The following is a 12817-nucleotide window of genomic DNA, read 5'->3' on the forward strand; positions in this document are numbered from 1 at the left end:
GCTTTGTGAACTTCTCTAACTAAGCCTCAGAAAAAGTTCTTTAGGCCAGGCACAGTGGCTCACGCCTGTAATCCCAGCACTTTGGGAGGCCAAGGCTAGTGGATCACTTGAGGTCAGGAGTTCAAGACCAGCCTGGCCAACATGGCAAAACCCCCATCTCTACTAAAAATACAAAAATTAGCTGGGCATGGTGGCGTGTGCTGTAATCCCAGCTACTCAGGCGGCTGAGGCACGAGAATCGCTTAAACCCAGGAGGCGGATGTTGCAGTGAGCCGAGATCATGCCACTGCACTCCAGCCTGGGTGACAGAGTAAGACTGTGTCTCAAAAAAAAAAAAAAAAAAAAGTTCTTTACGTATTTACATATTTTTACTACCAGCAGTTGGAACACATTTTTGCAGATTCCACTTTGGGTTTACTAAATTAGTATTTTCTTTAAAGATATTCTTGCTTTTGATTGGTTCCACACAATCTATTTATAGGGGTCAATTATTAAGTAATTTCAAATGATATTAACTATCAAATCCACGACAACTGAGTAGTATCACTCACATCATTGCCTCGTCCAGAGCCAAGGGAAACCACTTAAAATCATTAGCCGTGTTGACTATTGACACTGCTCGCAATGTTCTCAACTCTTCAAATGAGTAATGTCACTGGTCTGAAAGTGCCTCCAGATGAGTCGGGAGTATTGAGGGCTCCCTTTTGTTTCCCTTCACTTGAGGATTAGAGTTCTGTATTACATGTTGTCCATTATCTGGAAAAAAAATATTTTTTTCTAGATGTACGGTTTCTTTCTCTTGGATAGGCTAGTCTAGTAACAGTTTCTCAGTCATGGGTGGTAGTGTACATATACAGAAATAATCCTTAAATTACAATTTTGATAAATGCTATTAAGGAAAACTACAGACTATTATAAGAGCATTCAATAGAGATGTGTCTACTCCAGAGCATGGTATGAGGTCAGAGTGTGCTTTTTTGAGTAAGTATCATTAGGCAGAGATCTTGGGGCAGTTGAGAAACAGGACTCGTTGCAGGCAGACAGAAGAGTGCATAAGAAGGCGCTGTTCCTTTTTTTCCCATTCTTTTTCACCTCTGCATTCCAGTTTCTACAGACGTATCTTCAGGCTCACTGATTCTTCCCTTGGCTCTGTCTGGTCTACTGATGAGCCCACCAAAGGCATTCTTCATTTTGTTAGCATTTTTCATTTCCAGCATTTTCTTTTCTTTGAGTTTCCATTCTCTTTTTATATTACCCATCAATTATTGCATATTGTCTATGTATTCAGTTAGAGCCCTTAATATATTATTGTTATTTTAACTTCGCCATCTGACAACTCCAAAATCTGTGTCATATCTGAGTCTGATTCAGATGCTTGCTTTATCTCTTCAGACTGTATTTTTTCTTGCCTTTTAGCATGTTGTGTAATTTTTTGTTGAGAGCTGAGCATGCTGTATCTGGTAATAGGAACTGAGGTAATCAGACTTTTACTGTGAGCTTTCAAGTGAATCTCTAGGAGCAAGGCTGTGCTCAATGTTTGCTGTAGCTACAGGTGCCATAGGCATCAGTTCCCTCTAGTTTCCGTGTGTGTGTGTGTGTGTGTGTGTGTGTGTGTGTTTTGTTTTATTTATTGCTTTCCTATTGTCTTTGGGATCCCTAAGAATTCCTTCTTAAGTAGAGTATGTTTAAGAAGAATTGCTTCTTAAAGGGAGTCCTGCACCTCTCTTAGTTGCAATCCACTGTCATTCTTCTGGAGTCCTACTGATATAATAGTGCAGTGTTGAGGAGAGGAGGTATGTAATAATCCATAATCTTACGAATAAATCTCAGGTTTTTCATGGGTTTCAGTCCCTGCGCTGTGTGATCTTCAGAGGCATTTGTTAGCTTTTTTTCCATTCCTCGGTGAGAGGGTGGAGCTGTCTAATTGCGTTTCTCCCAGGTCAGAAAAGTTTCTAGTAAAGTATTGCTCTTGAGGGCAAGCCTTTGTTTCAGAGAACACCCTGGGCATATTTCAAAATGGTAACTTTCCCCAGGCGTATTTCAAAATGGTTACTTTTCTCCTACCCCTGCCAGAAGCACAAAGGGATTTTTCTCTGATTTCACTGAGAACCCAGTGGGGTTCCTGGAGATAAACCCCCATAAAACTGTGGCCCCAGTCTTACTCTCAAGCCAGTCCATGATCTGCCTCCCACAATGTGTCAGTCACCATGTAAGTGTTCCTACCAGTTACTGGCTCCAGAAGCTTCAGCTCCTGGTAAGCTGGTCTTGCCTGTGATTCTCTGTATCCACCTACTTCTCCAGTTTTCAGGGTGGCAGTGTGTCCTGTGACCTCAACTATCTGATGGATCTAAGAGGAATCACTGGTTTTCAGTTTGTTTACGTTTTTGCTTGTGGTGAGGATGTGAGTGATGACTTCCAAGCTCTCTACATGTTTCTAAGCTGGAGCTGGAAGCCTCTCTCCTTAGCTGAGGGTTTGGAAGTGGTGGAAGGGTATATCTGATTAGTCTGCACTTCTTTCCATCAACTTCTCCTTGTAATTGGCTTAAAGGCTACGCTGTTAGATACAGCTGATGTCATCTAGCCTGGGCTTTTGCTGATAATGTCTGGGTAAATGTGGCAGACAGAGATCATCCCAAAGCAATGTGTGGGAGGAAGAAATGTATAAGCCATAAACTCTTCTCCAACACCATCTTCTCATTGCAGTGTCTGGCTGCTCCAGACCTGAGTTTTGTAAAAAAACAAAACAAAAAGACACAACACACACACACCCCAAAATATTTTGCCACAGGCCAACTTGCACCAGTTCAAATCGGCTTTCTCAGGCATTCTCATAGTATTTATATTGATTCATCATATCAATAATCCCACCTCATTTTGGGAGGTTCTCCAGAGTTATTGTGGGGAGAAAGAAACTCATGCTATTTCACCATCTTGTATGGAAACCAATAGGTTTAAAATTAAACCTTCCTTGATTTCTGGGAATCTAACTTAGTGTGGCACTTCACCTTTTTATCCACAAATGGATATAGTCTACTGATATTGGGGTTAGGAATTTTGCATCCATGCCATTTTTTTTGTGTTTTCCTTCTGGTCCTTATCTAATTTTGCCATTAGAGTCATGACATCATGGAATAAATTGAGAAGTGCTTCCTTTCCCCACTATTAACTAGAAGAGTTTATATAACAGAATTATCTACTTCATGAATGGTAGCATTTGTCTACTAACATTCTAAGCCTGGTATTTTCTTTGTGGAAATATTTTAAATTTCAAATTTGATTCTTTTTATGACTATAATTCTATCAGATTTTCTAGTTCTTCTTGTGTAAATTTTATTTTTCTAAGAATTTGTTCATTTTACTTATTTCCATTTTTTGGCATGAACTTGTTTATATTATTTTTTTCATTAACCTTCTAACTTCTACTCCATGAATTTGTTTATATTATTTTTTCATTAACCTTCTGATTTCTACTCTTTCAATAGTTAAATTCTGTTCCTTATTTCTTTTTTTTTTTTTTTTTTTTGAGATGGAGTCTCGCTCAGTCGCCCAGGCTGGAGTGCAGTGGCGCGATCTCGGCTCACTGCAAGCTCTGCCTCCTGGGTTCACGCCATTCTCCTGCCTCAGCCTCCCCAGTAGCTGGGACTACAGGCGCCGACCACCACGCCCGGCTAATTTTTTGTATTTTTAGTAGAGACGGGATTTCACCGTGTTAGCCAGGATGGTCTCCATCTCCTGACCTCGTGATCTGCCGGCCTCAGCCTCCCAAAGTGCTGGGATTCCAGGCGTGAGCCACCGCGCCCGGCCAGTTCTGTTCCTTATTTCTAAAAGTTTTTGTGTATGCATCTGTCTTTTATTCTTCATCAACATTACCAGAAGTTTGTAAATACTAAGTCAACTTTTGGCTTTGTTAATCCTTTATACTTTTTTTATAATTAAATTCCATGCTTAATAAACTTGGCTTTTTATTTCCTTCTAATTTCTTTGGTTTTGTTCTATTATATAGCTCATTAATTAATTTTCAAACCTTTTTTCTAATTTTTGTATCAAGATTATAAGTACTCCCAAGCACTTCCCTGAGTAAATTTCATACTATTTTATTTTTCAGTCAGCTTTCTCAGATTGAATCACAAGTTTTGCTCTATGATATTCGGTTAGGAGTATTTTCTGTTTTGTTTTGGTCACATTAAAAAGTTTAGTGATACGCTTAGTTTGTTCAGGGTGTGCATATAGGCATTTCATATGAAGAATATAATTTCTCTCATAAATTTGATTTCATTACAGTTACAAAAAGATAAAGAATTATGAAATAACATTTCCCTAAATTAATTACCTGTGAACACACTTTCAGTGATCAATGTGATATATTTGTGTCTTTAATTTTTCCTATGTTTTACTTGCTTTGCTTATATTTGTTGAAATATCATTTTATACCTGCATATAACAAAAGTTTGGGAAAAATTGGGCATGCTTTTTGTTTTCGATTTCATTTTTCTTTAATAATACACTTATTTATTCTTATTTCACAATTTTTAATTGGTATGTAATAACTGTACATATTTTGGGGCTACATGTGGTATTTTGATACCTATATATAATATGCAATGATCAAATCAGGGAAATTAGGACATCCATCACCTCAAACACTTATCTTTTCTTTGTGTTGGAAATATTACAATTCTCTTCCTATTTTGAAATGTACAACACGTTATTGTTAACAATAATTTTCCTGCTGTACCATTTGAATACTAGAATTTATTCCTTCTATTTAACTGTATTTTTATGCCCTTAACCAGCTTCTCTTCATCTTCTCCTATCCACTTCCCTTCCCAGCAGCTGGTAACCACCATTCTAATCTATACTTCCATGAGATCCACTTTTTTAGTTCCCACATATGAGTGAGAATGTGATATTTGTCTTTCTGTGCCTGGCTTATTTTACTTAACATAGTGACCTCCAGTTCCATACATGTTGATGGAAATGATAAAATTTTGTTCTTTTTTATGGCTGAATAATATCCCATTGTGTATATGTACCATACTTTCTTTACCTGTTCATCCATTAGGTTAGGTTGAGTCCGTATCTTGGCTATTATGAATAGTGTTGCAATAAACATGGGCATGCTGATATCTCTTCCCTATAGAGATTTCCTTTCTTTTGGATACATATCAGCAGTGGGATTGCTGGAGCATGTGGTAGTTTCATTTTTAGTGTTTTTGAGGAACCTCCATACCGTTTTCCATAATGGCTGTACTACTTTACATTCCTACCAACAGTATACGAGCATTCCCCTCTTTCTGCACCTTCACTAGAATTTTTTTTTCTGTCTTCTTGATAACATTCTAACGGGAATGAGATGATATCTCACGTGCTTTTGGTTTGCATTTCCCTGATGATTAGTGATGTTGAACATTTTTTCATATACCTGTTGGCCATTTGTATGTCTTTTGAGAAATTTCTATTCAGGTCTTTCGTCCATTTTTAAAATTTAATTTAATTTAATTTGTCCCTCATCTTCTTTGTGATGGCATTTTTCCATCATTAAGTCAGATTATTTGTTTCTTTTTTTATTGAGTTGTTTGTATTTTTTATTATTCTTGTTATTAATTGTTTGTCTGATGGAGAGTTTGCAAATATTTTCTCCCATTCTGTAGGTGTCTTCACTTTATTATTTCCTTTGCTGTGCAGAAGTTTTTTAGATTGATGTAATCCCATTTTTGTTTTGGTTGCCTATGTTATTTTTTATTTTTTATTTTTTTTGAGACAGAGTCTCACTCTGTCGCCCAGGCTGGAGTGCAGTGGTGCAATCTCGGCTCACTGCCACCTCTCCCTCCCAGGTTTAAGCAACTCTCCTTCCTCAACCTCCCAAGTAGCTGGGATTACAGGCACCCACCACAACATCTGGCTAATTTTTGTATTTTTAGTAGAGACAGGATTTCACCATGTTGGCCAGGCCGGTCTCGAACTCCTGACTTCAAGAGATCCACCCACCTTGGCCTCCCAAAGTGCTGGGATTCTAGGCGTGAGCCACCATGCTCAGCCAGTTGCCTATGATGTTGAAGTCTTACCCAAAAAATCTTTGCCCAGACCAATGTCCTATAATGCTTTCTCAGTGTTTTATTTTAGTTATTTCATAGTTTTAGGTCTTATGTTTAAATCTTTAATCCATTTTGAGTTGATTTTTGTATATGGTGAAATATGAGGATCTAGTTTTATTCTTCTATGTGTGGATATCCGGTTTTCCCAGCACCATCTATTAAAGAGACTGTCCTTTCCACAAAGTGTGTTCTTGGCTTCTTTACTGAAAAGCAGTTGGCTGTAGACATGTGGATTTATTTCTGGGTTCTCTATTCTGTTCCACTGGTCTATGTATCTGTTTTTATGTCAGTACCATGCCAGTACCACACTGTTTTGTTTACTATTGCTTTGTAGTATAATTTGAAATCAGCTAGTGTGATGCCTCCAGCTTTGTACTTCTTGCTCAGGATTGTCTTAGCTATTCAGGGTCTTTTGTGGTTCCATATAAATTTTAGAACTGCTTTTTTTGTTTCTGTGGAGAATGTACTTGGTATTTTGATAGGGACTATATCTGTGGTTGCTTTGAGTAGTACAGACATTTTAACAATGTTAATTCTTCCAATCTATGAGCATGAAATATCTTTCCATTTTTTCGTGTCCTCTTCGGTTTCTTTCATCAGTGTTTTATAGTTTTTCTTGTAGAGATCTGTCACTTGTTTGGTTAAGTTTATTCCTAGGTATTTTATTTTTTGTAGCCATTGCAAGTGGGATTGCTTTCTTGATTTTTTTTTCAGATTGCTGTAGCATATATAAACACTACTGATGTTTGTATGTTAATTTTGTACCCTGCAACTTTACTGAGTTCTTACATAAGTTCTAAGAGTTTTTTGGTGGAGTCTTCAGGTTTTTTAAAATATAAAATCACGTCATCTGCAAACAAGGGTAATTTGACTCCTTCCTTTCTAATTTGGATTCCCTGTATTTCTTTCTCTTGCCTAATTCCTCTGGCTATAATTTCCAGTACTATATTGAATAAAAATGGTGAAAGTGGACATCCTTGTCTTATTCCATATCTTAGGGGAAAGGATTTCAGTTTTTCCCCTGTGTGGCTTACAGAAAACATCTTATAACAAGTTATTTTAAATAGATACCAACTTATCTCTGATCATACAAAAAGAAACAAAGAAAAACTCTGTACACATTAACTCTCTTCCCCAATTTTGAATTTTTGATGTCACAATTTGCATTTTATATTGCTTATCTCTTAACAAATTGTAGTTAATAGTTTTGTCTTTTAGTCTTCTTAGTAAATATATAAGTAGTTTACATATCACGATTATTACATTAGTATAACAATCATGTTAGTGTCCTTTTCTTTTGGTTTGAAGAATCCCTTTAGCATTTTTTTATAGGTCCAATCTAGTAGCAATCAATTGCCCCAGCTTTTGTTTGTCTGGGAAAGTCTTTATTACTCCTTCATTTCTGAAAGATAGCTTTTCTGGGTATATAATTCTTGCTTGGCAGATTTTTTCCCCCTTCAGACTGGAAATATATCTTCCTACTCCATCCTGGCCTGTAAAGTTTCTACTGCGAAGTCTTCTGCTAGGCATATTTGATCTCTCTTACGTGTTATTTGCTTCTTTTCTCTAGCTACTTTTAGAATCCCCTCTCTATGCTGGACCTTTGAGAGTCTGATTATATGTCTTGGAGAATTCTTACTTGGGTTGAATCTGATTGCTAACCTTTGGTCTTCCTGTACCTGGATATTTGTATCTTTCTCCAGGTTTGGAAAGTTTTCTATTATTATTTCTTTAAATAAGCTTTCTACCTATTTCTCTTCCTCAGTTCCCTCTTTAAGTCCAATAATCTGAATATTTGCTGGTTTGATGTTGTCTTATAGATCCCCTAAGCTTTCTTTATTCCTTCTCATTATGTTTTCTTTCTCTCTTCCATGTATTTTCAAATAGTCTGTCTTTGAGCTCACTGATTCTTTCCTATGTTTGATCAATTCTGCTGTTGATGTTCTCTACTGAAATTTTCATAGTATTTTTCAACTCCAGGATTTCACTTTTTTTTTCTTTTTTGAGATGGAGTCTTGCTCTGTTGCCCAGGCTGGAGTCCAATGGCGTGATCTTGGTTCATTGCAACCTGCACCTCCTGAGTTGAAGCGATTCTCCTGCCTCTGCCGCCTGAGTAGCTGGGATTATAGGTGTGCACCACCATGCCTGGCTAATATTCATGTATTTAGTAGAGACAGAGTTTCACCATGTTATCCAGGTTGGTCTCGAACTCCTGACCTCAAGTGATCCACCAGCCTTGGCCTCCCAAAGTGCTGGGATTTCAGGCGTGAGCCACTGTGCCTGGCTGATTTCACATTTAAAAAAATTTTTGTTTTAATCTTTCTGTTAAATTTGCTGGTACATTTCTGAATTAATCCTATATGTTTTCCTAAAGTTTGTTGAGCTATTTAGAACAGCTATTTGGAATTCTTTTTTTTTTTTTTTTGAGACAAGAGTCTCACCTCTGTCACCCAGGCTGGAGTGCATGGAGTATAGTGGGGCTATCTCGGCTCACTGCAGCCCCCGCCTCCTGGGTTCAAGTGATTCTTCTGCCTCAGCCTCCCGAGTAGCTGGGACTACAGACGTGCACCACCACACCCGGCCAATTTTTGTATTTTTAGTAGAGATGGGGTTTCACCATGTTGGCCAGGATGGTCTCGATCTCCTGACCTCATGATCTGCCCACCTCGGCCTCCCAAAGTACTGGGAGTACAGGTGTGAGCCACTGCGCCCAGCCTGGAATTCTTCATCTGAGACATTAAACATCTCCATCACTTTGGTCTGCCTCTGGCACCTTGTTTTCTCTGTTTGGTTAGGTCATATTTCCTTGAATGTTTTTGAGCTTGTGGATGTGCAACAATGTCTGTGCATTTAGGGACTGAAGATTTATTTTAGTCTTCACAGTCTGGCCTCATTTGTGCCTGCCTTTCTTCAGAGGGCCTTCTAGGGATTCTAAGCCCACTATTGAGTTCCCTGAGCCTGTGACCACTGTACCCATCTCAGCACTGGAAGATGCTCTACGCCCAGGCTTGCTGTGAGTCTCATGAGGACTTTGAGGTTAATGAAGTTTTGAGTCCCAGATGGACCTGGGGAAGACCCAAGGAATGGATATACTGGGGCTGTGTGGGAATGCTAGCCAGGGACCTGGGTCTAGAAGACTGTACTGTAGGCTCAGATGGGTGCGCCTCCTCGCAGATCTGAGTCTAGAAGACTGTACCGTAGGCTCAGATGGGTGCGACTCCTAGCAGGTCTTTGCATAGGTGGAATGGGTTCCTTACTGCAGCAAGAGGAGCTGGAGTTGAGACTGGGTCCCCTTGGAATCTGCTGTGGGACAAAGGCTGGAGAGCCCATTATGTTGGCCCAGATAGGTGAGCATCTCCCAGCAGATCTTGGAACAGATGAGATAGTTCTCTGATTGCAGTAGGAGGGGCTGGAGCTGAGACTGGTTCCCCTCAGGATCTGTTGTGGGATAAGATTGGCAAGCCTGTCAGGGAGGCTCAGACTCCTGGGATTGAGGTATGAGTGAGTCTCCCTCTGGGTTCTTGTGTGAGCAACTCTGAGCTAGGACCTACATGGGAGGGATGGGGACTGGAGCTGAGCCACAAGGCAACTTTGAGGTTTACTTCTAAGATGGAGGTGACCAGGCAGATGCCTTTCCACCAAGGCACTAGGGTACACAATTCCTTCTGGATCCTTTAACAGATGGTTTTGGTTGCAGGTTCAAAGTCAAACAGTACGGTAGCCAAAGCCTCTTGGGGGACTGGGCCATTTTTGGGCTTGAACCCAGGAACAAGATTGGTGGATCAGCCAACTGGTGTTAGTCTGCACTCTCAAAATAATCCTCCAATTGTGAAATATTGGGCTCCACCAATATTTCACAAACTCCTATCTGAATCCTGAGGCAGAGAGACTTTTGATTCTGGATAGGCGCAGAATTCTTGTTGTTGTGGGGAGATGTGAGCAGGTTACCTTCTATTCTGCCATCTTGGTGACCAGAATTTTCTAATTTTCAATGTTTTTTTGACCTGTGATTTATTTAGAGGTATGATTTTTAAATTTCAAAAATATATTTTAGCTAAATTTTAAAATATTGATTTCTAATTTAATTTTGTAGTTAAGTTACATTAAGTAAAAAATCATTTCAATTTATTATTTTCTAATTGTCCAATATGTTGTCAGTTGTCATAAATATTTCATATGTGTTTGAAAAGAATGTGAGTTGTTCAATTGTTGGAGGCTCAGAGATATATGTGTTTTCCTTAGATCAAGCTTGTTTGTTGTATTATTCAAATTATATATTATTATTTTTTCTGCTGAGCTATCAATTACTGAGAGACATGTTAAACTTTTTCCCTAGGATGGAGGCTTTGTCAATTTCTCCTTGAGGTTATGACAACTTTTGATATATTAACCAGGTTAATTGAACTTTGATATCTTTATAATATTTATTTCATGACCCTTGTCTATCCAGTAATTTTTTTTTTGCCTGAAAATCAAAAGCCCTGTATATACAGAATTATGGTGATATATATTAGAAACACTGTAGTTTAAATTGCTTTAGAAATAAGGAAGAAACTGCCACATTTGGGAACTTTGCTAGGAATTTAAATGCCTATTCTCTTTCACCACTAAAACTTTGTGTTACGGGTTTGTCACACATTATTGGAAATGGCACTTAGTCTAATTCCAATTGTTAGAAATAGACAATTTTATATTAAAAGTTGAAACACAGGTTCCAGAAATTTCTGATTTGATAATTCAGGCCAAATATCCTGCTGAAAACTGCTAAAAAGGCCAGGGCAATTAGGCAGGAGAAGGAAATAAAGGGTATTCAGTTAGGAAAAGAGGAAGTCAAATTGTCCCTGTTTGCAGACGACATGATTGTGTATCTAGAAAACCCCACTGTCTCAGCCCAAAATCTCCTCAAGCTGATAAGCAACTTCAGCAAAGTCTCAGGATACAAAATCAGTGTACAAAAATCACAACCATTCTTATACACCAATAACAGACAAACAGAGAGCCAAATCATGAGTGAACTCCCATTCACAATTGCTTCAAAGAGAATAAAATACCTAGGAATCCAACTTACAAGGGATGTGAAGGACCTCTTCAAGGAGAACTACAAACCACTGCTCAAGGAAATAAAAGAGGATACAAACAAATGGAAGAACATTCCATGCTCATGGGTAGAAAGAATCAATATTGTGAAAATGGCCATACTGCCCAAGCTAATTTACAGATTCAATGCCATCCCCATCAAGCTACCAATGACTTTCTTCACAGAATTGGAAAAAACTACTTTAAAGTTCATATGGAACCAAAAAAGAGCCCGCATCGCCAAGTCAATCCTAAGCCAAAAGAAAAAAGCTGGAGGCATCACACTACCTGACTTCAAACTATACTACAAGGCTACAGTAACCAAAACAGCATGGTACTGGTACCAAAACAGAGATATAGATCAATGGAACAGAACAGAGCCCTCAGAAATAACGCCGCATATCTACAACTATCTGATCTTTGACAAACCTGAGAAAAACAAGCAATGGGGAAAGGATTCCCTATTTAATAAATGGTGCTGGGAAAACTGGCTAGCCATATGTAGAAAGCTGAAACTGGATCCCTTCCTTACACCTTATACAAAAATCAATTCAAGATGGATTAAAGACTTAAACGTTAGACCTAAAACCATAAAAACCCTAGAAGAAAACCTAGGCATTACCATTCAGGACATAGGCATGGGCAAGGACTTCATGTCTAAAACACCAAAAGCAATGGCAACAAAAGCCAAAATTGACAAATGGGATCTAATTAAACTAAAGAGCTTCTGCACAGCAAAACAAACTACCATCAGAGTGAACAGGCAACCTACAAAATGGGAGAAAATTTTTGCAACCTACTCATCTGACAAAGGGCTAATATCCAGAATCTACAATGAACTCAAACAAATTTACAATAAAAAAACAAACAACCCCATCAAAAAGTGGGTGAAGGACATGAACAGACACTTCTCAAAAGAAGGCATTTATGCAGCCAAAAAACACATGAAAAAATGCTCACCATCACTGGCCATCAGAGAAATGCAAATCAAAACCACAATGAGATACCATCTCACACCAGTTAGAATGGCAATCATTAAAAAGTCAGGAAACAACAGGTGCTGGAGAGGATGTGGAGAAACAGGAACTTTTACACTGTTGGTGGGACTGTAAACTAGTTCAACCATTGTGGAAGTCAGTGTGGCGATTCCTCAGGGATCTAGAACTAGAAATACCATTTGACCCAGCCATCCCATTACTGGGTATATACCCAAAGGACTATAAATCATGCTGCTATAAAGACACATGCACACGTATGTTTATTGCAGCATTATTCACAATAGCAAAGACTTGGAACCAACCCAAATGTCCAACAATGATAGACTGGATTAAGAAAATATGGCACATATACACCATGGAATACTATGCAGCCATAAAAAATGATGAGTTCATGTCTTTTGTAGGGACATGGATGAAGCTGGAAACCATCATTCTCAGCCAACTATCTCAAGGACAAAAAACCAAACACCGCATGTTCTCACTCATAGGTGGCAATTGAACAATGAGAACACATGGACACAGGAAGGGGAACATCACACTCTGGGGACTGTTGTGGGGTGGGGGGAGAGGGGAGGGATAGCATTGGGAGATATACCTAATGCTAGATGACGAGTTAGTGGGTGCAGCGCACCAGCATGGCACATGTAT

The sequence above is a fragment of the Pan troglodytes genome, chromosome 4 (assembly GCF_028858775.2).
Source record: "Pan troglodytes isolate AG18354 chromosome 4, NHGRI_mPanTro3-v2.0_pri, whole genome shotgun sequence".
NCBI lineage: Eukaryota > Metazoa > Chordata > Mammalia > Primates > Hominidae > Pan > Pan troglodytes.